The sequence below is a fragment of the Mastigoproctus giganteus genome, chromosome 2, assembly GCF_048544385.1.
Source record: "Mastigoproctus giganteus isolate SK-2022 chromosome 2, ASM4854438v1, whole genome shotgun sequence".
Classification (NCBI taxonomy): Eukaryota; Metazoa; Arthropoda; class Arachnida; order Uropygi; family Thelyphonidae; genus Mastigoproctus; species Mastigoproctus giganteus.
In genome coordinates this window covers 20531712-20555261 of record NC_143576.1, presented here as the reverse complement: position 1 = coordinate 20555261, position 23550 = coordinate 20531712, and the positions used below count along the sequence as shown (strand labels likewise).

Sequence of the window (23550 nt, the reverse complement as noted above, 5' to 3'; positions counted from 1 at the left end):
GACTGGAATCCATTTACTGTGGGGGCGCCATAAGATGCTGCCGTTTGCTATCATTTCCCCGAAACTTTCAGAATAAGTCCGGGGGGGAAAGATAGTGCATTGTCGTCTTGAAAATGATTCTAGCTATTTCGTTTTATTTATTTTTTTTAATGTGGAGTGCACATTCTCTGGCCCTTTTTTTTTTTTTTTTGCCTTGTAGAACGAACGGCAAGTCCTAATTATGATAATATTCCCATACACCTGGTTGCCGACTGGTCTCGGACCGTGAAGGGTAATACTGCAATGTTTTATATCTATTAATTTATATATTATATACAAAAGTAAAGATTTTTCTTCTACACCACTATTTTATTCCTATAAGCTTACATTACAGAACCCAAAGAGTCTACTGTGGCTTTACGCAGCAGTTAGGTGAAGCATACTGGAATATCTGTTTCCGAATACAGCAGCATCCTCGAACAAAAGGAAGGAAAGAAAAATATAACGCAGTGAAGCATGTTTCTTTTTAAAATTTTCAAAACCTACATTGAAACGTAACTCCATTCTTTCAAGTGCTTTGAAATGTGAGCTCACGCAGCCTAATACTAGGGTTTAATATTTATGTAGCTTTCTTCTTCAAGAGCATCTCGTGGGATGCATGATGACTCTTCCTATGATTAAAGCCGGCCCCTTTCAAAATTGGCCATGTGGTAGGCAATGGCATACCACCACATTATCTGATGCCACAGAGACCATACAGAGAACAAAACCAACTCCAAAAACTGCTATTAAAGGAAGACCTGCAACTAGGTGGAAGGATGGGATCAGTGAACTTTTGGGAGTGACATTTTGCGATGCCGCTCGTACAGCATATGATCGATGCAGTTGGAGGATTTTGTTGGTGGCCACAACAGCTCCTCAGAGAACTATGTGACTGTAAGAAGTAAGAAGCTTTCGTTGTTTTCAATCGGAAGTTTTGCTTCTTTACAACGCTTGGCTCCTTTTAAATTCGATACATTTATTCACCGTTTCGACATAAAATTTGCTATATGACCCCACTACATCATGAAGGGCCAGTAAACAGCTGTAGCGCCTTAAATTTTTAATGAATAGAGGAGTCATTTTCTTGGCAATGTTATTCAATCAGAATCGAGCAGTTAAAATTAGGCGATTTTAAGTCAACTCGTGGATACGATGTTCTATGGTTACAAGTTTGAGCAAAAGCGCAAGCCTGTCAATGAAGGGAACATAGCTTCCCCAAGATAGCAAGGACAGAAAAATATAACGGAGTAAAGCGTTTCTTGTTCTTTTGTTTTTCATGAAATTAAAGTATTTGGAACACAATTATATATTACTAAATTGTCAGGGTGGAACTGGTGATTTTTCCCCCCATTCGATGAAAAGATCCCAATGGACCTTTAAAATATTACATTATGGTTAAGTATACGATGTCTGGCTGCTTTATATGTGGAATAAGAAATGAAAAAAATGCTAGTTTAGGAGTTAACGCTTTACGGCCATTAACCAGATTAAAATGCTGTATACATAGACTAAGTCTCCCAACAGCCAGCGTTGAGAGAGAAAGAAGCAACTCCTCTAGTTAGGGTCAATGGGCAATGACTCAATCTAATGAAGTGACTACACGTGATATCACCAGAAAGAGGGCAGCAAGTGTAGTCACTTCAGGAGTGTCACGAGGGGGGGGGGATATCGTTTCTGGAGGGAATACTGAATTTGCGCATGCTTGTCTGAGAGAATTTGTTAGAATTGGAAGTAACACCCTCTCCAGTAGCTTCAGCAGAGCGGATGATGTAGAGATAGGTTTGAAGTGGCTTGGGAGTTGTGGTTGCTGGGTTTTTGGTAATGGTCTCACAGAATATTCCACAATGGTGGGAAATAACCCTGAGAGAGAGAATTGCGTTAAAGATGTGGAGCAGGAACGATTTGTAGCAGGTGGCTCTACTCTTTTGTAAATAACCCACTCAAGATCACATCACTTAATTGAGTACGGCAGGTTTTTTTGATATGACCTCATCTATGTTGCTACCAATTTTCCCACCATTTTAAATGCTTAAGAAGACGCCTAGAAGAATAAATATATAAATAAAATTCTTCTATCATTTCATGCATTAATAAAAGGTATTAACAAAATTCTGATTGACAGTGTTTTACTTAGGAATGAATTCATTCGAGCCAATATTTTATCGTTTTATCAAAGAAAACGATGGTCACGGATTTAAATTTTGATTTTTCTCTCAATGTGCTGGGTTCTGTAGCGAGAGGACTGCCTTCTTTTAAGAACAGCGACCGCTTCCAAAATGTCTGAAGATCATAAACGCTCATAATTTCTAGCATAAGTCAGTAGCACAGGCCACTTCCAGCAATGAGGTTTCCTACCGTTCTCCGCCTCAACAAGACAGACTGGAGTTAAATGACCAGTTTCTCTAATCTGAAACTCTTCCAATAATCTGGGCCCTTGAAGAGTTTGTGTCCTCCTCCATCCCCAAAGAAATTCTCATCAAACAATAAGTACAGATGATCGCTAGCAGACTGGACTCCTCACCTTTTCTGGAAGATATACTAGAAGTCTATCTTCCAGCAAATATAAGCTAATGCAGCAATACGCAGCGCAGCAAAGAAACTTGTACTAACATCGTATATCGACCAAATGGTTTATCTATCTGCATACTAAAAATGGTATTTCGGCCAAAACATTTTCTATAGAAAAAAAATTATTAGCTGTTTAATCGATCCTAATGTCATCCAGTATGTTACAATTTTCTCTGCATTGATATCCGATAAATCACGATAAGTATTAAGTACGAGAAGTGGACAGAGAGTTCCAAGATTAATTTATGAGTTAAAATTGAACTTACAAATTATTTGCCTTTGTCTCCTTCAAAGGTTACTAGGCTACTTGAGCAGATCAACACGAAGCTATTCTCTTCTGCTGCTATTGGAAAATATTTCTGGAACTCGTTTATTGACATTGATTTTAGTGCTTTCGGAGTTCTGCTGGACTTCGTCAATTACCGGAAATGTTGGTCGAGAACACCTTTTCTCTCAAATGCTTCACAACTTGAAAGTAAAATGTCTGATTGACAGTGTTTTACTTAGGAATGAATTAATTCGAGCCAATATTTTATCGTTTTATCAAAGAAAACGATGGTCACGGATTTAAATTTCTTTCTTTTTTTTTTTTTTTTTTTTCAAACTAGAACTCACTGTTTTCCATTACTTTCTCTGCTTTTTGGTCTTCGGGTCATACTGAAATATTAATGTTTCTTTCTCTGTGATGACATCCAAATACATTTTGGTTCCTCTTGAATTTCGTCCAGAGGTCGATGCAAACTTGTTGCTGCCTCAGTCGTTGGTGAGGAGTCAAGATCACGTCGGGGAAGGCCTTCGCACAGAATTTCAAAAATGCATAAAATTCAATGAACACTCTTCATCTCCAAATGTTCGGGTACATTATTTCTGAATAATCTCTGATCGGTGCAAAAAAGTTCCTGCACCTTTTAAAATTTTTCTGTCTTTTTTTTCGCCATCGTCTGACGTCCAAATCTAAGTCGCCATGACCGTTTTCTCTTCCTTCAAAAAATCGCCTGTCTACTTGAAAACTTCTCTTCGAAACTACAGACTCCCCATAAACGTAATGTAAGAATTCATAACTTTCGGCTTGAATTTTTCCCAATTTAACCAGTTTCAAGCTCCGTATCTTTTTCAGACAAAACCAGTTTAATATTGTAGCAAACAAACCGCTGCAACGATATGTGAAGAAACGCGATACAATATATGCACGTGCAGCTTTGTCGTTAGTTGAGAGAACAGTACCTTACAGTGGCCATTTCTGGAATTTTCTAGCTGAACCTCGTAAATGCTAATTACTAAGAGTGACTAGTTTGAAAGCTGTTGATTTAATGTCATAGTACACGTTCCTGTCATCTTGTACCATTAATTTGTACTAAGGGCCAATCGTTGCAATGTACTGTATACGCACTGTCCTACCATCAATATCTGTACACTCCTGCGTTGACAGGTGGTTACATCCTACCTAAACCACGTGTCACATACAATTATAAATACGATCGTAGGTCTTCGAGGAGACAGTAGTACAATTGCGAATGTAAGATGCCGCGATCGATGGAGTTAAAAAAACTTCTGTACGCATGTACGTGACACTTCAACGGGACTGGAGGTTCCTAGATCGACAATTGGTGATGTGATCTGCAAATGGAAGCGAACTGGTGCTGATATCGCCACGAAACAACCCGGAAAACCTCTGAAACTGGTAGAACATATCAGGACTGCCCTGAAAAGAATCGTCCGCTCGAAAAGGCTAACGTTGTCGTAGCACACCCACGTCCTCAGTGAAACGATTGGAACATATGTAAGCACCAGTGCGCAGGATGCTGCATGATATGGGTTACCACAATCTTGCAGACATCCACAAGCGACTAATTACGGCGAATAATTCTAGATGCTGTCTTGCTTGGTGTAAGGCCCGTCGTTCTTGAACAGTAGATGAGTGGAAATCTGTTCCTTGGAGTGACGAGTAACAGTACATGGCCTACCAGTCTGACGGTCGTGCCTGGATGTGGCAAAAGCCCGGAGAATGCCAGCTGTTGGAATGCATCACCCGTACAACATAGTGTGGTGCAGGCAGCGTGATGGTTTGGCCTGGGCCCCACTGGTTGGTTTTGACCATGAATGATGAGCTCTATCTAGAAGTTCTGAAAATAATGCATTACCAACGTTGTGGCAGCACGTCGAGGAAGGCGTGCTAATACCTGTTAATACCTGTATTAACAGGACAACGCTCCATGTCATACTGCTCATATTATGAAGGCTAGTTTGTGTCGAAAAGTTGGACTGTCCAGGACAGATCAAAGATCTGTCCTGGACAATCCTATAGAGAACTTGAGGATGAACTGGATCGTCGGGTGAGTGCGAGGAGGGACTCCCCCACCCCTCAAAAACAGAACCGAACTGGTTTGCCGATTTGAAAGCCCAAATGACAGAAACTATCGACGACAAAAAACTAAGACATTGTTCCAAGGAGACCAGAGACAGTCATAAATTCTAAGGTTTCAGCACCCTTTATTAGTTTTCGTGGAAATAAAGGTTATTTGTAGATGTGCAGGTGTCCAAGATATTAATGGTACAACAGTGTACATCCCAAATTACCGTATATCTTACTATGCAAAACAGCTTATTTATTAAAAAAGTACTCAAATTTACAATTTCAGAATTATAGAATCCATTATTAAATAGAAACTAATTTCTTGTGAGAATCTTCAAGATTATTGATTCAGTCACACTCCCTGAAGGTTGAGACAACTTACACAAAAGCCAGTTATAATAAGTGCACTTGGAGAGCTCTACAAATAAAACCCCAGTATTCGTGGAGTTGCATCCGCACAGGTAATGTCAGCGTGAGAAGAAACATCTGCCTTCATTTGCTTCGTTGAGCTACCCGAGCATTACAGTGATAGGCACACTGCACTCAATTCTTCCATGCGGACGGGAGATTCGGGGAATCAGTTATTTCTAATTCTTTTATCAAATATTTGTGATAGAAGTTTTTTCTTTTCACCTTTTTATCAGCTCGGAAATATTTCCCAATTTCTATTAGCTTCATTCAAAGCTAGAGTTGCCCGACTCGCATATTCAGTTCAGTGTTTAATTACATATCTCTTAATAAAAACATTAATTATACCTTAATTAATCAATGACCCAAGGAATTTTTACGGGCTTTTTAACGTGGCTGAGTCAGTCAGCCTCAGTCGAGGGCAGCCTGGTTTTACGTCCAGCAAACAGACAGAATACCCGCAATTTTCAGACGTAATATACGGCGCAATATGACTTAAGCTGATGATGCGCATAAAACCTACTATAAACAACAACAACAAACAGTATCTTAAAGAGGAAGTGCCCAAGGCGTATTTTACATGTTTAGGGTATATTTATTTACATATTTAGGCCAGGAACACCTTCCGTCACTCACAGAATAGTGAAATGCTTTTTTATCACTGTCTGTGTATTAAAAAAATGTTTGCGCATTATTTACTCCAATAGGCGATAAATCAAGCATAAAATAACAATTTATGTGGCATTAATATAAAAAAAGGAGGCCTCAATAGCTTCAGGGAAAGAAAAATTATTCTCTCCCTTTAAACTATTCACGTTTTGTTTAAATACTGCGATGCTTTTAGAATATTCATACACTACACAATGCTAATGACCATTCGTGACTTCATACATCACATAAAAACAGGCATACAGGAAAGAAATCTGTTTTATTATATAAGTATCATGGGGAAGCCAAGTTCACAGAATTTTCGTAAAAGTTGACCCTTTTTCACTCAGTGAAGTTATAGTACAGTACTACATCTTGTGATGAGGTCAGAATGCTGCGTTATTTCAGGCAAACAGCGATTCTTTTTTTTCTTGTTGTGCTCATTTAAGTTTGGGTACCCATCGCTTTTGAAATGGGACATTAAAAGTAGTTTATCAGCATGAAAAGGATTACTAGTGATTCATGTATAACTGGTAAAGAAGTGATGTACAGATGAGACAGAAAGAATTTTTATGGACCTTTTTCAGAATGTGGCTAAATTAGTCGGTCTCGGGGAGGGTAGAATGTTTTTTTCTCCCGGAAACTGGGATTTTTCGTCCAGCAAAAAGAAAATCGACCTCGGAACATACGCAATTTGCAAACATTATACACGGAGCAATATCGCCTCATTCGTTGGTGCTCCTAAAACTCTACTTTGCATATTTCTATTAAACCAACTTTCCCGAACATCGTTGCTTTATAGTATCTACAGATGATTCTTCATTGCGGGGATGAACTTTAATTAGTTTGACGTAAAACAATAAACAATGTTAATTTTAAAAAGTCCAGCCACATCACTACAAAGAAAAGAACCCTTCGTCATTCGGCTAGCTACCGCCTTCCAAGAGTAACTGAGAGAATCACTGACCTCCTTACTGAGGTTGACATCCCGGTCCTATTACCTGCGACTGCGCGATCTGGGTGAAGAGCGTGGTAAAGTTCAGAGCGGAACTGGATGGTCTTATTACCTGTAATGGCGGTCTAGGTGAAGGGCGCAGTAAAGTTCAGAGCGGAATTGGACAGTAACTTTTTAACGATGGGATGATTGGGGGAAACTTTTTCATGCAGAAAAAGTCCGCTTCCTTTGACCACTTAACCATTCTAATACTATGATCAATAGTTACTGCCTCATTTCTATACACATACATTTTTATTACTACCCTATTCTCAGAATTTTTTTTTTTTTTAATGAATGTTTTTCATTTCCACGGCTTTTGTTTTTTGTTGTTGTTATTCTCTAGGGAGTTTTCTGTACTTTTCATATACACTTGTTACCATCATAAAGCATAATGAAACAATGTCATGCGTTAAGAAACAGTTTTATTATTTGTATTATAATCCGTTACCATATTACAAGTCCAAATATGAGTCCATGCGTTAAGAAACAGTTTTATTATTTGTATTATAATCCGTTACCATATTACAAGTCCAAATATTTCTTGAATCACGCTCGAACACTGGCAGTTGCTCTTAAACAACAGTTTTCTCTGAAACTATCAGCTTCTTAAACTTTCATGCAGAAGTCAACTCTGTTTCTGCGTAAAAGTTCAAGAAGCGGACAATGACAGCAGAAATTTCAGAGAAAACAGAACTTACAGAGCTGCTATTTGCTCTTTTAAATACGACGGGTTATACGATGAAGAGAATCCATAGGATGAGTCTACGGGAAATAATAAAGCAATTTGGAATTCCCTACGAAAGCCACATGAGGTCAGACGAACTTGCGAAATGAAAAATCTATATTAGCAGCATAAGAAAAATACATAAAGAAAAATCCAAAAAGGAATATCCGCCATTATATGACGGCTTATAAGCTACAGTAGAGAGAATTTCTACAGGCAGGTCAAGGTCTTTTGCTAGCTATTTGGCGATGCATTCACGCTATAATTCTATCTCTTTTTCACATATACGGAATGAAAGGGAAAGGAAGCTAACGAACGACGTTCAACAGCCTATAGAATTTCTCTGCTATAGTCATTATTTTGGGTCCTGCAGGAAAGAAAGCAATGATAGATTTGGCTTGAATCAAGTGTTTTTCATTTCTTTCTTTGTTTTCCAAATATTATTCTACACTACTGCATAGTGCTGTTGGAACTATGCATTGCAGTGTATTCATAGGGCTCAGGCAGCAGTGTAGCCCGAGAAATTGTTTATAGGATTGTGTCAGAAGAATCACTCGTATTACATACCCACTGCATTATTATATTTTGATGTATGAAAGAAACTTAAAGATTATTAACATCAACTCGTTAATCAATCGGTCTTCTTGGCAATTCTACAAATGTATCGGATCAATACTGTCAGTGTGAACATTTGCTGAAGCATTTCGTCATCTGCAGCCTTGTCATTTGTTTTTGACAAATGACAGCAGGAGGCGCCACCCTGGTGTGTACATTGGAAAGCCCTGGGCGCGTTTTCACAGTCGTGGGATATTACTGTAACGACAGATTGTTTGAAGAGGCGCAATTACTGCGATATTGCATACGACCTTACCTCGGGTCGTACGCAATATTTTAGCCAGCCAAAATACATATTAGTTTCAGCTTCTGGTTCAAAAGCTGTAAGTATGACATCTGTGTTTATAAAAGATTAGGATCGTGAGAACAATTGCCACCTGACTACAGCAGTGGGAGGCAGAGCGAGAACAAAACAGACGTGTTCCGTCGCACATTGTGATAGTACACTTTTAATCCTTTGTTTCTCAAATAAATCTCCATTCTTTAAAATTGTTGTATTTTTATATTGCCAGTAAAGGACAGTTTCTACGCTTTTAAACGAAACGTAAAAGAATTTTGATAATGTTAGCAATGTCCAGTTGTCAAATTTTTGCAGTCCATATCTTCTAAGCCATTCTTCGTATGCGCACTGATTTTCACTCGTCATCAATCTGGTCGCCGCTCTCTACAAGTTCTATCTTTTTTTTAGATGCGGTCTCAATACCTGAACACAATATTCGAAAGGTGGCCTAATTGTGTCATGTGTTTTATAATGGCATCCTTTTTCCTACTAGCAAAGGTCCTGAAAATCATGAACAGGACGTTATGTTCCTTTATTTATTAGCTTAGTAACTTTGCTCACATTTACGTTGTCATGGTAATTATTCTTTAAATGTACATGTATAACCATTTTCAAAAGAAAGAGGTTTAAATTAAGTAAGGATTTACTGAAATAATCCCAAATTATACCAAAAACTAACGTATTATTATTAATAAAACATAAAAACATTAATGAAAGTAAACACAACATTAAATTTACGTGTTGTAGATTCGATGAACTGTTAAGCGTCAACACGCTTAATGAAAAGCAGGGTCATCATCATTTTCAGTTCTTTTCCAGTTGACAATCTCGTGAAATTTAACAAAATTTAACCATCCTGTGAAATTCTGTGTGATCTTCAGGAACGTAATTATGTAGTTTTTTTTTAAATATCTGAATCTTATTCAAGTTAATAGATATTGGTTTTTCGTTCGTGTAGGTTTTCCAGATAAGACTGGGAATTTTACAAATTCTGAAATTGCTAGTGATCATTCCAGCGATGAAGTCTCTTGTTTTGCAACATCTGGTGCCGAGCTGTCATGTTAAAACATGGAACAGTTCGAAATTTGAAAGGAATCATTTTAACGTTTAGGTACTCTTTTTCATATGATTCAACAGATAATTTTTGAAACTTTTGGCCACCATTATTTGTAATTCATGCTGGTATATTAGAGGAATATAACGTAGGCGTGAATTTTCCGAGTGAAATTGCATTTTCGATGTTCTAGACAGGTGACCTCACCAAAATTTCAAAGCATTTTAACGACAAGAACAACTACTTTCAGTTTTTCTTGCAGAGACTTGCTTACCTGAATAATTAACATACGGCTGTCCCATGAAGATTTTATCTGCTTTATTTTGATTTCACTATCATCAAAATACATCATAAGAAAACTTAAATAACGGGAAGGTTGCGGGATTACATTTCAACAAAAGCAATAAATAATTTGAAAATGTAAACATCAATGCCTACAATTTTCAGAATAATCTATTATATGTTTTCATCGGATCGGTAATTGTTTTCCAATGGTTAAACTTAACACTATTTTAAAGAGCATCGGTTTTATGCGCTATTACTAGATTAAGAAACGTTAGGTCCACTCCTTGCAGCCAGGACTATTTAGCAAAGCTCATTAAACAAGCATGACTAATGCAACACAAATACACAATGCACAAGAGATCATACGAATGCGGAAAAGGTTTTGTTTCTGTTTCTTATTTTCATTTAACTTTCACCATACATTAATAAATTTACATGAATCAGCGAATATACTTGTAAAAATATAAAAAGAAGCACTGGCACACAGAAGAGTTCTGTTGTTAAATATAATTAGAAATTTGTACAGCTTAGGATAACCGATGACATTATGAGCAATAAAAATTTTCTAATGATGATTTTTTCAGTTTCCTCCCTAATTAAAGTGCATTTGTTATACAAATCTGGAGTTGGTTTTTCTATTATGCAGTCAAAATCTTTGGAAGGAATCACACATGACTTTTCGCGACTTCCAAGTATGTTACAGAAATACTATAATTAATAATATAATTAAATTAATTTACATATAATTAATTTACTCGTACAATGTTTCATCCTTTCTGAAACTGAAGAGGAGAAAAAAGCACATCAAGATAACATCGTTCAGAGACATGGCATCTACAAGAATTAAGCCTAAACTATCTTAACCGAATTTACATCACAACCGGGGGAACACATCAGCCATCAAAGACAGATTTGAGACATCCTGTTTTCTTCTCCACAAATCGCCAACCTCTGAAAGTAATTGAAATTACTGAGGAAAACCTTATAAAAATTATGGTATAGCAAATAAAGTCACAACTCTTCCAGATGGCATTTTCATGTTCATTCTGAAATTCTGCATTCCGTAGAGATTATCAATGCTTCAACTCACATCATCAACGAGTTCATCAAGCAATACCTAGTAAAATCTTTACCTAAAGTAAGAAACCCTGGTATCTTAATTAATTTTAAAAAAATGTAAGATCTATTTCCATCAGCAGCAGCATCCTCCTAAAAATCATCGAAAAAGTAATTCTCTTCCTCTGGGTTCACACTGTATTGAACACTACCCACAATGCCCCCATTCTGTTATCAAGGAGCGTTCAACATCCTCTAATCACATTGAGGCCCTAATACGAATTCAAAGGATGCTCCACCATAAAGAACAACTTGGTATCATTTTCCTGAATATCTCAGCAGCATCTGGTAGCCTAAACATCTATAAACTGGATGCAATTCTTAGTCAATGTTTCAGAATTCAATGCAATATGCTATATTGCATCAATCAGATCCAACCTAAATTTGATACTTCCTGTGAGGTATCACAAAGTAGCGTCAAAGGCATGCTGTTTATCGTAGCCCCGAAGTCTTTCTCAAAGCCAAGGACACGCTAACTTCCTATGCCAACAGTTTGAAGCTCTTTATCTCCTTCAGCACTTCAGCAAATGCAGTAAAGGCCAATGTGGAAATCGCCAAAATTTTTGCAAATCATTTGTTTTTTATGCAAATTCTTTAGACGGCAGTCTCAAAGTCATGTTTTTTTACTGATTATATAATGTATCCTTTTTATGTTCAAGATTGTATAACGTAGAAAATGTGATGTAACTCGTGCAGCTTACATGAAGTGGAACAATTTAGTATGGTGGTATACCATTGAATAGAAATGAAATAAGGATACAACGAGAAATTTCGGACAGGTACAAGGATCATTTATAGGGAGTGTATAAGAATTACCAAAAAGATTACATTACAGAAATCGTTACGAGATGCTCGAAAATATGGTCACATGACATCAGTACAGCGTATGATCCCTCCAACGACTAAACAGGCCTGACAGCAGTGAGCCATGCTCCATATAAAAATGCCTATAAGGTTCTGTGACAACATATCCTATTCTTCCACCAGCGCAGACTTAGCTCACCAAGTGACAGAGGAGTTGGCCACCGGCGTGCAATACAACGATCAAAGGCATCCCACACATATTCGGATTTAAGTCTGGTGATCGTGCTGTCACGGCAGTCGTTGGATATCTTCAGTTTCAAGATATTCTTCCACCACTTGAGCTCTATTTTCAGTGGCGTTGTCGTGCATGAAAAGAAAATCTGGGCCAACCGCACCCCTAAAAAGCTGCACATAGGGTTCGAGGATCTGTTCTCGGTACGTCTGCGCAGTTACGGTACCCCTAACAAAAACATGAAGAGGGGTGCGGCCGTTGATCATTATTCCGCCCCATACCAGAACGCCGCCTCCACCTTAAGTGTCCCTTTCTCTGATGTTGGAGGGATGGTACTGCATTCCTCATTGTCTCCAGATGAAATAACGTCTAGAATCTGTTTGTAGGCTAAAACGGGACTTATCAAGGAATAGAACTGTACCCCATTTGTCAGGGCTCCAAGTTCATGGCATCAGTTTCGACTAGCCCTGCGGTGGTTTGGGGTTAATGGGATACAAACCGCTGGCTTCCTTGCGTAGAGTCCACTTGAACTGAGCTTCCTTAACACAGTCCAGTTGGAAATGTTTTAACCTGTGGCCGCAGCAATCTCAAGAGACAGTTGATGATAGGACGTCGTAAGGTTCCGTCTTACTGTTAAAGCCAGATAGCAGTCTGTTCTGGTTGAAGTTGCCCTCGGGCGACCTTGGCCAGCTCTTCTTGCCTCTGAAACCGATTCTATAGTTCTGCAATGACACTGCGTGGCACAACGTCACGCGGTAACATGACTTTATGCTCATTGGGACAGTCACATCTCCAGTACGCAGGATGACCTTCCATCCTGAGTACTGGAGAAGTGAATGTCTCACTGAGGAAACTAAAAAACAGAAATGAAGTGATGTGGTCACAATTCGTGTTTTTTATAGGCATGAATAATTTGCATAATGTGCAGCTCTGTAAGGTGGTAGATCGATTTCTACTGGACACTCGGAATTTGCATCCCAGAATGTCTATTATATCAAATATTCACCTCGCGATACTGTTCACAAAAAATTATTCACGAAAAACATTTTGTTGTGTTAATTTTGTCGAGCAGTGTATTTGTAACTACTTTTTTTACCTGTTTCTAATTACACAGGTTCGGTAGGTGGCGTTTGCCTGTACAACGTGCTTAAATTGTGCTCCTGATTTTTGTTAAAATTCATTAAGTTATAAGGCGGTTTCATCATAAATTATATATTGATCACATCAAGTCATCGTTTGTCACTGCTTCATAAGTGATAAGCCGTTTTGGTTTTGTTCACTTAATTTTGATACTGTTGATTTTTATGTGCTGTGTTGAGTGTCTTTCCGATAGACATGTCGCTTGTAAGGTACTTTACAGCTGCATTACCACAGTGTCCAGTTATAGCTGTGTGCCATCCAACCTACGCTAGTCTCAGTGAACTGCTGTGGTGGTAAGGTCAGCGGACGTCCGTAGAGTTCCCCACTGTATTGGGTCATGAATGCCGTGTCTAATTTAACATAATCTTCCCATTGTATTGTCTGTGACTGGTCCTACTGCACATAGGAACAGAGCGAGGTAAGCTCTGCATTTGTGCTTGAAATTGGGATTTGAATTGGATTAACATACGTTCGTACAGAGATCGTTAGAATGCTTATATAAAGTTGATATTGGTAACTTCAAATATAAAGTTACAAAAGAGACAAATGTACTTTCGAAGCTTGAAAACTTGTATTTTCAACATACCAGGAATTTTAAACGATCACAACAGCCCTGAGATGTGTTAAAATCTCACTGTACAAAACATAATGAGAATGAATACTAATATGGAAACCAGGAATGACAGTGCTAAAAACCGTGATGATGGATCGAACGTGCGGGAAAAGTAACCCTCATTACAACCAAGGATGCCACAATTAAAAGTAGAAAGAAAGACACAGATTAGCGGATTTTCAGTATGACAAAATACCAAGTGGTAGTTCATGACTAGTACTTAATAGTAAAGCTACAAATGTTACAACTGGTACTTATTGGTACTAATATTGAAAATAATGATGGAAATAACGATACAGAGGAGATTTCTGCAATTTATGACATTATCTCAAAAAGGGAAAGGATATGCAAAGTTTTTGTCTAGGGAAACTCATAAAGTTACTAAAACGTCAGGAAATCTAATTATTGATAAATGGACTGATCTAGAGACTGTGACCACAGCTTTACTGATTGAGAATAAAAAACTAAAGGCAGTCAATGTTGAAGTTAATTTAAGGGACAATTTGTTGGAAAGAATTATCCAATCTTTTCAATGATAGCTTCAAATAAGACAAAGTATGATAATGTTTATATCAAAGATGGATCCAAGACGTCCTCCGAAAATTAAAATCAATCCACTTCAGTTGCCCCTAGTCAAAGAGAACAAGTATTTAGCAATACTAGTAGATAATAAATTGAGTTTCTATCTAAATAGACCTCTTGCTCCGGTATCCATGTGTAAGAAGTATAAATATTGTTCTCACTGGAGGAACGGAAACAGTTAATAATAATATTGCAGGTATATAATATTATTGCTTTAATAGAAACTACAGGTACAAATTAAGGTAAACTAAATGAATAGAATCAATTAATTAAATCAAACAAAGCAAAAAGTAGCTTTCGAGTCTGAGGGATTCTTCATCGGCTTGAACATAAACGTTAGTATAAAAAAAAAATGCCCGGGCGTGGTCATGTAAGGCAAACAAGGTGCGATACGAGTATGCAGAGCATGCACATGGGGTGCGTGCCAACATTTATTACACTGCAGGATAACTACCTCCATGATGGATGTATGTGCATACCTTTGTTGTGGTTAAAAGTACTATGACAACCGGATATATGGAGTGATTCGAGCCATACTCGTTGATGGTAATTATGTGAGTGGTCAACGATGTGTGGGATTGCTGGCACTCAGAGTGTGAGATACTGCTGCAAACCCCTTGTAGGGTAGGATCAGCTGGCACCGTTCCGGTGCGGGATTGCTGGCACTCTGGAGAACTCCTGAGTATGGGATTTAGACTCCAATCCACAAGGGTTGGATACCTGCTGGCAGCATGCAAGTGCGGGATACAGAGTCCACTGGCCTCTGGTGATCATGCAGGGGCACCTGTCCCTGCAACTTTAACTCCCACTCCTAGACCCCTATTTTCGCTTCAAAAAGAGCGGACTCCTCCTCAACTTTATTCAGTCCGCCCTCCTTTCCCTTCTTTCTGTCCCTTCTAACCTGTATCCCCATTCTATGTTCCCCCTTTTTTTTTTTAAATTGGCCTCTGTCAGGAAGCTCAGGCAACCCTGGAAAAGGTCTATCAGAGTATGATGGGCAGCCTGGCTCACCTTCCAGTGGTGGTGGCGGGCAACGTGGGGTTCCTCTGCGGCAAAGCAACCAGAGACACAACAACAAAACATAACACTACTCTGACAAAAACCACACATTACACCTTTTCTGGCTTTTACAGAGATTCTGTACTTCTTCACAAAGTACCATGGTGCAGATGTGGGAAACCACTGGTGGCACCTTTCACAAAACGCTATGCCACTATGGTCGACGATTTCGATATCACGGCGTAAGTCACATTCGTGTTGAGAGGACCAATAATGCTCTGCGACCACGGAGTGCTCCAAATCAGCAGATCGGATGGTCCTCTTATGTTCTGAGATTTAGTCTTGGAGCCTCCTGGCGGATGCACCGATGCAACATACTGCAGCATACTGCAGTCACGGCAAGCAATGCAATAAACTGAGCCACTGTGTAACAAGGAGAGGATGGGCGATTTTATCCTCGAGAGAATGGATCGCAGTTTTTTACCCGGACGCTGTAAACATTTTATCCAGTGAGCACGTAGAACTTTAGAAAGGCGTTGTGAAATGGTGGGGTATAGGGGATAAAGGCGGTCGAGATCGCGTCATCATTTTGGGAGGTTCTGGGGTGTGCGGCAAGCTCACGGGACTGCACATCGTATTTTTCCAGGGCACAGGCAGAGGAGCCCCAGTTAGATAGATCTGTTTTTACTTTCGAAACTTCACCGCGCCTGTCCTCTGTGGAGCTGGAATGGGTCCAGGCGCCGGTGAATAGGGTGCTCGCGGTGCTGAGAAGCTGGTTGGGGGGGCATGTGCCGATTTGTAGTTGGTGAATTGGCCAGTACACTGGCTTACGATAGGTTCTTAAATGTGAGCCCATGTGCCGCACTAGAACATCCAGAAAGGAGAGGGCATTGCCCGACTCTAGTTCGATAGTGAACTGGAAGAAGGGCAATAGGGAGTTGAGATGCCACAAAAGATGGATTTCTGAGCCCTAGGGAATGATGACGAAAACATCATTCACGTAACGACACCAGAAAGGTAATGGGAACTGATAAGCTTAAGAATGCGCAACCCTCCAGTTCTTCCATGTATTCTAACTTTGGGTTGGATCGGAATGCAAACGTATGTTTTTACAGATGCATCATCTTCACTTTTTTTTATTATTTTTTTCAATGGAATATCCTACCCTACGGTCATCACGCCCACCCCACAACTGCTGTAAATTTTTGTTGAAAATAGCCTCTGCACAAGAGGTGTTTTATAATTTCAGTTGTGGCTATCTTGTTTTAAGATGGAAGACAGATCGAATGAAAAACAAAGGCGCCTTCAGCAACAGTAGTTTCATCTCCTTGTCACTCATCTGGTGAAATAAAGGCTTGAATCTCCTCGGAGACTATGGGAATTTCTAAAATTTTCTTCAATCAAGATTGTAATTAGTCGATACCAGGCGGAAGCAGCAGGGGTTTTTTTTTTTTTTGTTTTGTTTTTTTTTTTTTGCGAGTTATTCTGCGATTTTCAGTCCGCACCACATGCAAATGTTAAAACGTTAAAAATGTTAAAACAAACACACACATACAATGATCTCATAAGCACTTTCGATTTTTGAAAAGGAGGCTAAAATAAGTTTAATTTGTTATTAGACTTTTAGTACTTCTCTTTCACTTTATACTCCAGCAGGACCATGTGGATGAGAGGAGTTCAAAACTGGCTATCTGACAGGAATCGTGTCACTAACCCTAAACGTGATCACGTGCGTTCGAACCAGAGTCAGCTCAAAAGCGTGTACGACTGCACTTTTGTCCTGCCGACTACGTGGTGTCCTCATGGGTAGCACAGTTGGTAGGATCGCCATCCTTCCAACACCGGGTGGAAAAGAGTTCGAGTCCGGTCGATGACGGGAGGAATTTTTATACGGGCCTTTTTCACAAAGTAGCTTAGTTAGTCGGTCTTCAGAACACACGGTTTACAAACAGTATATACGGAGCAATAATGGCTTAGTCGCTGATGCTCATAAAACCCTACAACAACCACTCAGCGTTGCACAAACTAAAAACGTTCAAAGAAATTATAATTTCTTTCAACAGGTTTCGACAATCTTTTCTCTAATGGAACAATACTGTTCTTGCGAGTAGCAAAGCAGCTACGGTCACTCTCCTTCCACCGTCTGGCAAAATGCCGGAGTTCAAATCTTGTCAAGACGGAAGGAATTTTTATGTGCTTTTTTCACTCCGCGGCTGTATCAATCAGTCTCAGGGGAGGGTTCCCGATTCTACTCGCTGTAAAAGTAAACTTTTATGGCGGAAAAGTTTTTCATCCAGAACTGACAAAAAGACTGTTGCGAACTTCGGTTTTAAAACTTCTGATGATTGCTAAATAAATCGTTCATTTATGGGATAAACTCCCTCCCGGGCTAGCGAAATGGTTTAATCGTCGCGTTTCGTGTCATGTTGAAAACGACTTGTTGGAATTCCAACAACTTTATAGACTTTGTTTTGTGAGGATGTATTCTCCGTCCATCCCAATCTGGAACTTCAGTTTTTCTTCTAGAAAACAGGCCAACTGATCATAGAACGTATTTAATTAACAGGCACAATATACTACCACCTTATGCCTTTTGATGTCCGATACACATTTAAATAACCAACAGAAAAATAACTGTTACTGCATTACATTTACAGTGTTAAGACTTCCATTTAAAAATATACTTCATTCAAAGTAACGGGATGACATGAAAGTTCCTCTTTTATCTAACAACACGAATGAGAACATCGTTTACGAGTGACCTATAAAGATAATAAGTGTTTATGCTCTATTCCAGACAGGCACGATTACTCACAAGCACGAAGTAAAGATGTGTATCCATGTATTATTAAGCATTCGAGTTATGGCCATGATAATGCGATCATTATCCATTCTCTCATTTATACTTAAGTATCCTTTCGATGTTATTGCTTGACTTCCACCCGCACACTTACCTCATATTGAAGTAGTTACTTTTTGATAAGACAGTCTCCTCAATTTTCCTGAATATAGAAAACTTATTTAAAGACAGCTGACGTATTTTATTTGGGATTCGCTGTTTTTGTAGACAGATATTCTTCTGATCTTGTGATGCATTGGTTATTACTGGACTATATATATATATATCGGAAACCTTAGTTGCTTTATTTTTATCCGCTTATTTCAATTATATATGTGAATTTAGGTTTTCAATACGCACCACATTCCATAATACGAAAGAGATAATTCCAGTGATATGCTCCAAAAATCAACTTCACAAATGAAGATTCTTAACAGTCAAACATGTGCAAAACACCATTATTCTAAAGAGTGTAACATAGCGTTGCCCAAAATTATGAATTCTGTGGATCGCGTCATAAATTCTTCTAAACCCCGAGGACTGATGTTTGATGAGTTCCCTAAAGGTCGCGCAAACTGTCTACACTCATTATTTATGCAATTTGATGCATCATTCAGTTTACATTTCTTAAAGTGCATATTAGAAAGGATAAAATATGTTTCTAGTAACTCGATGGATGCTTATACAGGGCATAAAAGTGATGTCAATATACTTAGTTCAACATCCCACTGATTTTTTACAAAAAAAAACCTCGATCGGTGGTTATCGATAGCTCAACTGTTGATGATCCGGCTCAGGTTGCTGACAAACTGAATACATATTTTGTATCTACATACACACATGAGGAATTCTTTAAGGAAATGGAGGCCAGAAGTTTATCAAACCCTAACAGTGAACTAAATAATTTCGTAATAACTGAGAGGAAAGTGGAAGAGAAACTGCTAAAGTTAAACATAAAAAAAGAGACACCTAGGGTGGACAGGATCTATCCAATTATATTAAAGGAGGAAACAAAGGAAGTAAGCAAACTTTTAACTATAATTATAAGAGCATTCTTGGATTTAGGAGAGGTTCCTGTGAAAGAATGGATATGTGCGAATATATCCCCAATTCAAAAAGGAGGATCAAAGAATGTCAAGAGTAATTTTACCTTGTTAGCTTAACTTCTGTTTCAGGGGAAAATAATGGAGTCACTGGTTAAAGTGATCTTATTGGGATGTATGGGGCCTTGAATGGGCTGAACAAGCTCAATGCTGATGGGATTCTTCTCTTGCTCAGATTACGCACCTAGTGGGCCATAGATTCAAATTGAAGAAAGACAGTTGTAGAATAGATGTGCGGAAATTTGCCTTTAGCCAGTGAGTGGTTGATTGTTGGAATAAACTTCCATCTGTCGTTGTGGAAGTTGATAGCTTAAATAAATTCAAGGAAGAACTGGACAAACTTTTGGAGCGAATGGATGGGTGAAATATGAAGACTTTTTTTAGCACATACCTATGCTAATGCTAAAGAAGTAAGGCCATCCAGACAGGAGTGTTCATACTTCAGTCAGAGCATGAATTTGTTAAGGGGAGATCTTTTCTGACCAATCTGATAAGTTACTATGATGCTGTAAAAAAGTAACTGGATACAAAAAAATTTTATATCATATACTTGGACTGCAGAAAATCTTTCGATATCGTTGCCACATAAAACATTGTTGTACAAATTCGAGTAGTGTGGCATTAAGGGCAAGTTACTGCTATAGATAAAGAGATAGTTGAGTGGCAGAAGACAGGGAGTGATTATCAATGGACACTGCTTTTCGTAGACTAAAGGTATTAGTGGAGTCCTTCAGGGTTCAGTGCTGGGCCATTTTTGTTTTCTATACTTATTGATGAAGGTATTGAAGAATTGTATATCAGGCTCAATGTCTAAGTTTGCATATGATACAAAGGTTGGCAAGGTGGTTAATAACCGTAATAACGCTATGTTACTGCAAGAAGGTCTATCTTCTTGTTGCAGTAGCATACCGTCATTACTGTTTTTAATTGGATGATGTAGTAGGCAGATTGCTGAGAATGATAACTGAAGTTCAACACTGACAAATGCAAAGTGCTGCATATGGGTAGCAGTAATCTCAGAGTAACGTACCAACTGTGTGGTATTATATTGAGCGTGGTGGAAAATGAAAGACCTGGGATTAATATTGAAGTCAGATATGAAGTTCTGAGCAGTGCAGGCAGGCTGCCAGGACAGCTCATGGGGTTTTGCCAATGGTAATTAGGAACTTTGCTATCAAAGATAAAGAGGTGATTATTCCATTATATGAGGCAATGGTCAGGTCACATCTTGTGTACTGCATACAAGTTTGGAGGCCTCATTTTATGAAGGATGTAGAACTCCTGGAAAGGGTACAGAGAAGAGCGAAGATTGGTGAGGGGAACAAAGGGGTGCTCTTACGAAGAAAGACTTCAGTTCTGCAAATTTCAGCGTCTGGAGAATAGGCACCTGCGAAGTGATATGATTCAGGTGTTTAAGGCTCTGAATGGACTTAAGGAAGCTCAATGCTGACGTGTGCATTGCGCTTGCTTCCTCTTGCTCAGACTACACACATGAGAGGGCATAAATTCAAATTGAAGAAAGATGGTTGCAGACTAGATGTGTGGTGATTGTTGGAACAATCTTCCAACTCTTGTTATACCAAAGCTTTTTTTTTTCGTTCGTTTTAGATATAAAATGGTAATTTCATATGTAATGGGCCTACTGTAATGAAATAACTTGTTTCGCGTTGGTAGATGTTCTAATATAGTATTGATATATTCTTATAGTGAACAACTGGAAGCAGACTACCACCAGTATCTTGATGACATTATGATAGAAAACACGCAATTTATGGAGGCTTATGATCCCATGATCCATGTACTCTAGTGACATGAATCATGGGACTATCAGCCAATACAGTCCTTTCGTGCTGTGTGTGTGTGTGTGTGTGTGTGTGTGTGTGTGTGTGTGTGTGTGTGTGTGTGTGTGTGTGTGTGTGTGTGTGTGTGTGTGTGTGTGTGTGTGTGTGTGTGAAGTTTAAAGTATTATTTAATTGTAAGTGTAAGAAATAACGGGTAAAAGATATTTAACTGTAAATGAATGGTGTGAATGGATTGTTGTTGTGGTAGTAGGGTTTTAGGAACATCAGCGACTAAGGCCATATTGCTCTCCAATATGTGAATGTCTGCTGTACTGGGTGAGAAATGTGTCCACTTAACCTAAAAAATAAATAAATAATAAAGGTGCGTGTGCCATCCTATTCAAGGTACTGTACTGAGTGAAATCAGCGCGTGAGAATGAGTAGAATGATGAAGAGACTGTCTAATAGGTGATATTGTCTAAATTTTACTCTGAATGTATATTAAAAAAAAAATCTTCCCCATTCCGCAGGTTAATGTTTGGTCACCTGTATGAACTATGCGGTGACAGTGAATATTTGTGATTACTATTATAAAAAAAAGTGAATGTCTAGATAGTTGTTCATATTTAGGAGAGGCACCTGCGCCCTGTCTGTATGATGAATGTGAGTAGGCAAATGTTTAAGTGCGAGTTGTGTTGTACTGTTTTCCAGTCTGCCTCTAAACACGTCAAAAAAAAAAAAAAAAGCGTACTTGTGTATTTGGGCTGAGTACATATAGAATGCATGTAATTCTACAACCCCCTTCCCCAATTAGACTGCAGTGGAGCAACCTACTAGAAACCCCCCTGCCATGCTGACGTTGTACCTCTCCTCCTTTGAGCATGGTGTGGGACTTGCTGACAACGACTGCAGCTGGTCTGGTCGGTGAAATATCTCAAACAGCAAAGTGCTGTCTGTTCGCAGCGCGATCTCCTCTCCCATATAGGGAACTCTGAACCCGTGGCTTTACTTCTCCCCTTCATTAGTTATTTCCCTTCCCCACCTCGCCTAGTGGACTCTACTGCCACAAACCATTTTCTGATCCTGACAGTTCCCCCCTGTGGAGGGAGCCCACCCTCCCCAGGGGGTACCACTCTGTCCCTTAACCTCTCCTCCTACTTCTGGATTGAAAGTCTTCCTATCATTCACCTCCTTTTCTCCAATACTTGAGTTACTTTTTTTTTTTTTTTTTTTTTTTTTTTAAATATTCGGAGCCCTCTCTGGCAAGCTTAGGCGACGTTCAGGGATCACCCCCGCGAGAGACTTCTTTACGCCCTATTCCCTATTACACCCGGCCTGTCTCCACGGGACAAAACACAGGCAACGTGGGAAATCTACTAGGGGCCCCATGTCCGGAGGAACGTGGCTGAGTTAGTCGGTCTCAGGGTTTTCCTCCTAAAAACTGGGATTTTTCTTCCAGCAAATAGGCGAATCGACCAGAGAACACACGCAATTTACAGACAAAATGAATGTATGGGTAGATGTAATCATTTACAGGGGACCCTGATAGAAACAACAGAACAACACGACTCAGACTACACTATCTCTGGTCTTTACAGAGATTGTACACCGTCACAGAGCATATTACGAGGAGTTGAGGGACCCCCCCCCCCCGGTGCTGCCTGACAAGCAACACTATACACTATATTTAAAAAGTTGAGCTCTGCAAGGATATTTTGCGATTTACTTTGATTCTAAACTTTCATCTTCAATATTCTAAGCCTTTCGTCTTGTAATTTTGAAATATGAGTGGAATTGAGGGAAAAATTAATTCACATCTCTGGCTCTTCTAGAACAGTAAAATATTTTAAGATTCATTTACATCCTGTTGTGTGAAACGGTTCCGTAATTCGGCTAGCCTCTGCGGCCCAATTACGGAACCATTTCACTGAATTCAGTGTTCTTAAGTGGGATAAAGCTAGATAAAACTGGCTTTAGCCCACTAGATAAAACGTTAAAGCTAGATAAAAACGTTTGCTAAAATGTATCAATTATTCCTTTTCCATCCATATATGACAAAATTGGCTTCAGAATCCCTCCAAAACACACCAAATCTAAGTACCCTGTACCCCCTCTTAAAATAATAAAATTTGTGGAAACTTTTCCCATATCATACAACTATAAACTTATATTTTATCTCGTTTATATAGAATAAAGATTTTATTCTATATAAACAATGCTTTTTATTATTAAAACATTCTCTCTACAAATTGCAAAATAGATGTTTCTTTATAACGGTTCTTCAAGATGCACTATTCTTCAACGGAATGCCAGTACATTCTTCAGCAACATCTCTTCTTGTAATTAACATCCATCCAAGACTGCAGCCAAGTTTGTGATTTAATTTTA

At 38.9% G+C, this 23550-nt stretch overlaps 1 protein-coding gene across 1 annotated transcript in view; it reads left to right on the top strand.

Moving 5' to 3' along the window:
* LOC150089202 (xibalbin-1-like) overlaps positions 1-23550 on the top strand; it is a 92584-nt gene that overhangs the window by 36255 nt on the left and 32779 nt on the right. The window lies entirely within an intron of this gene.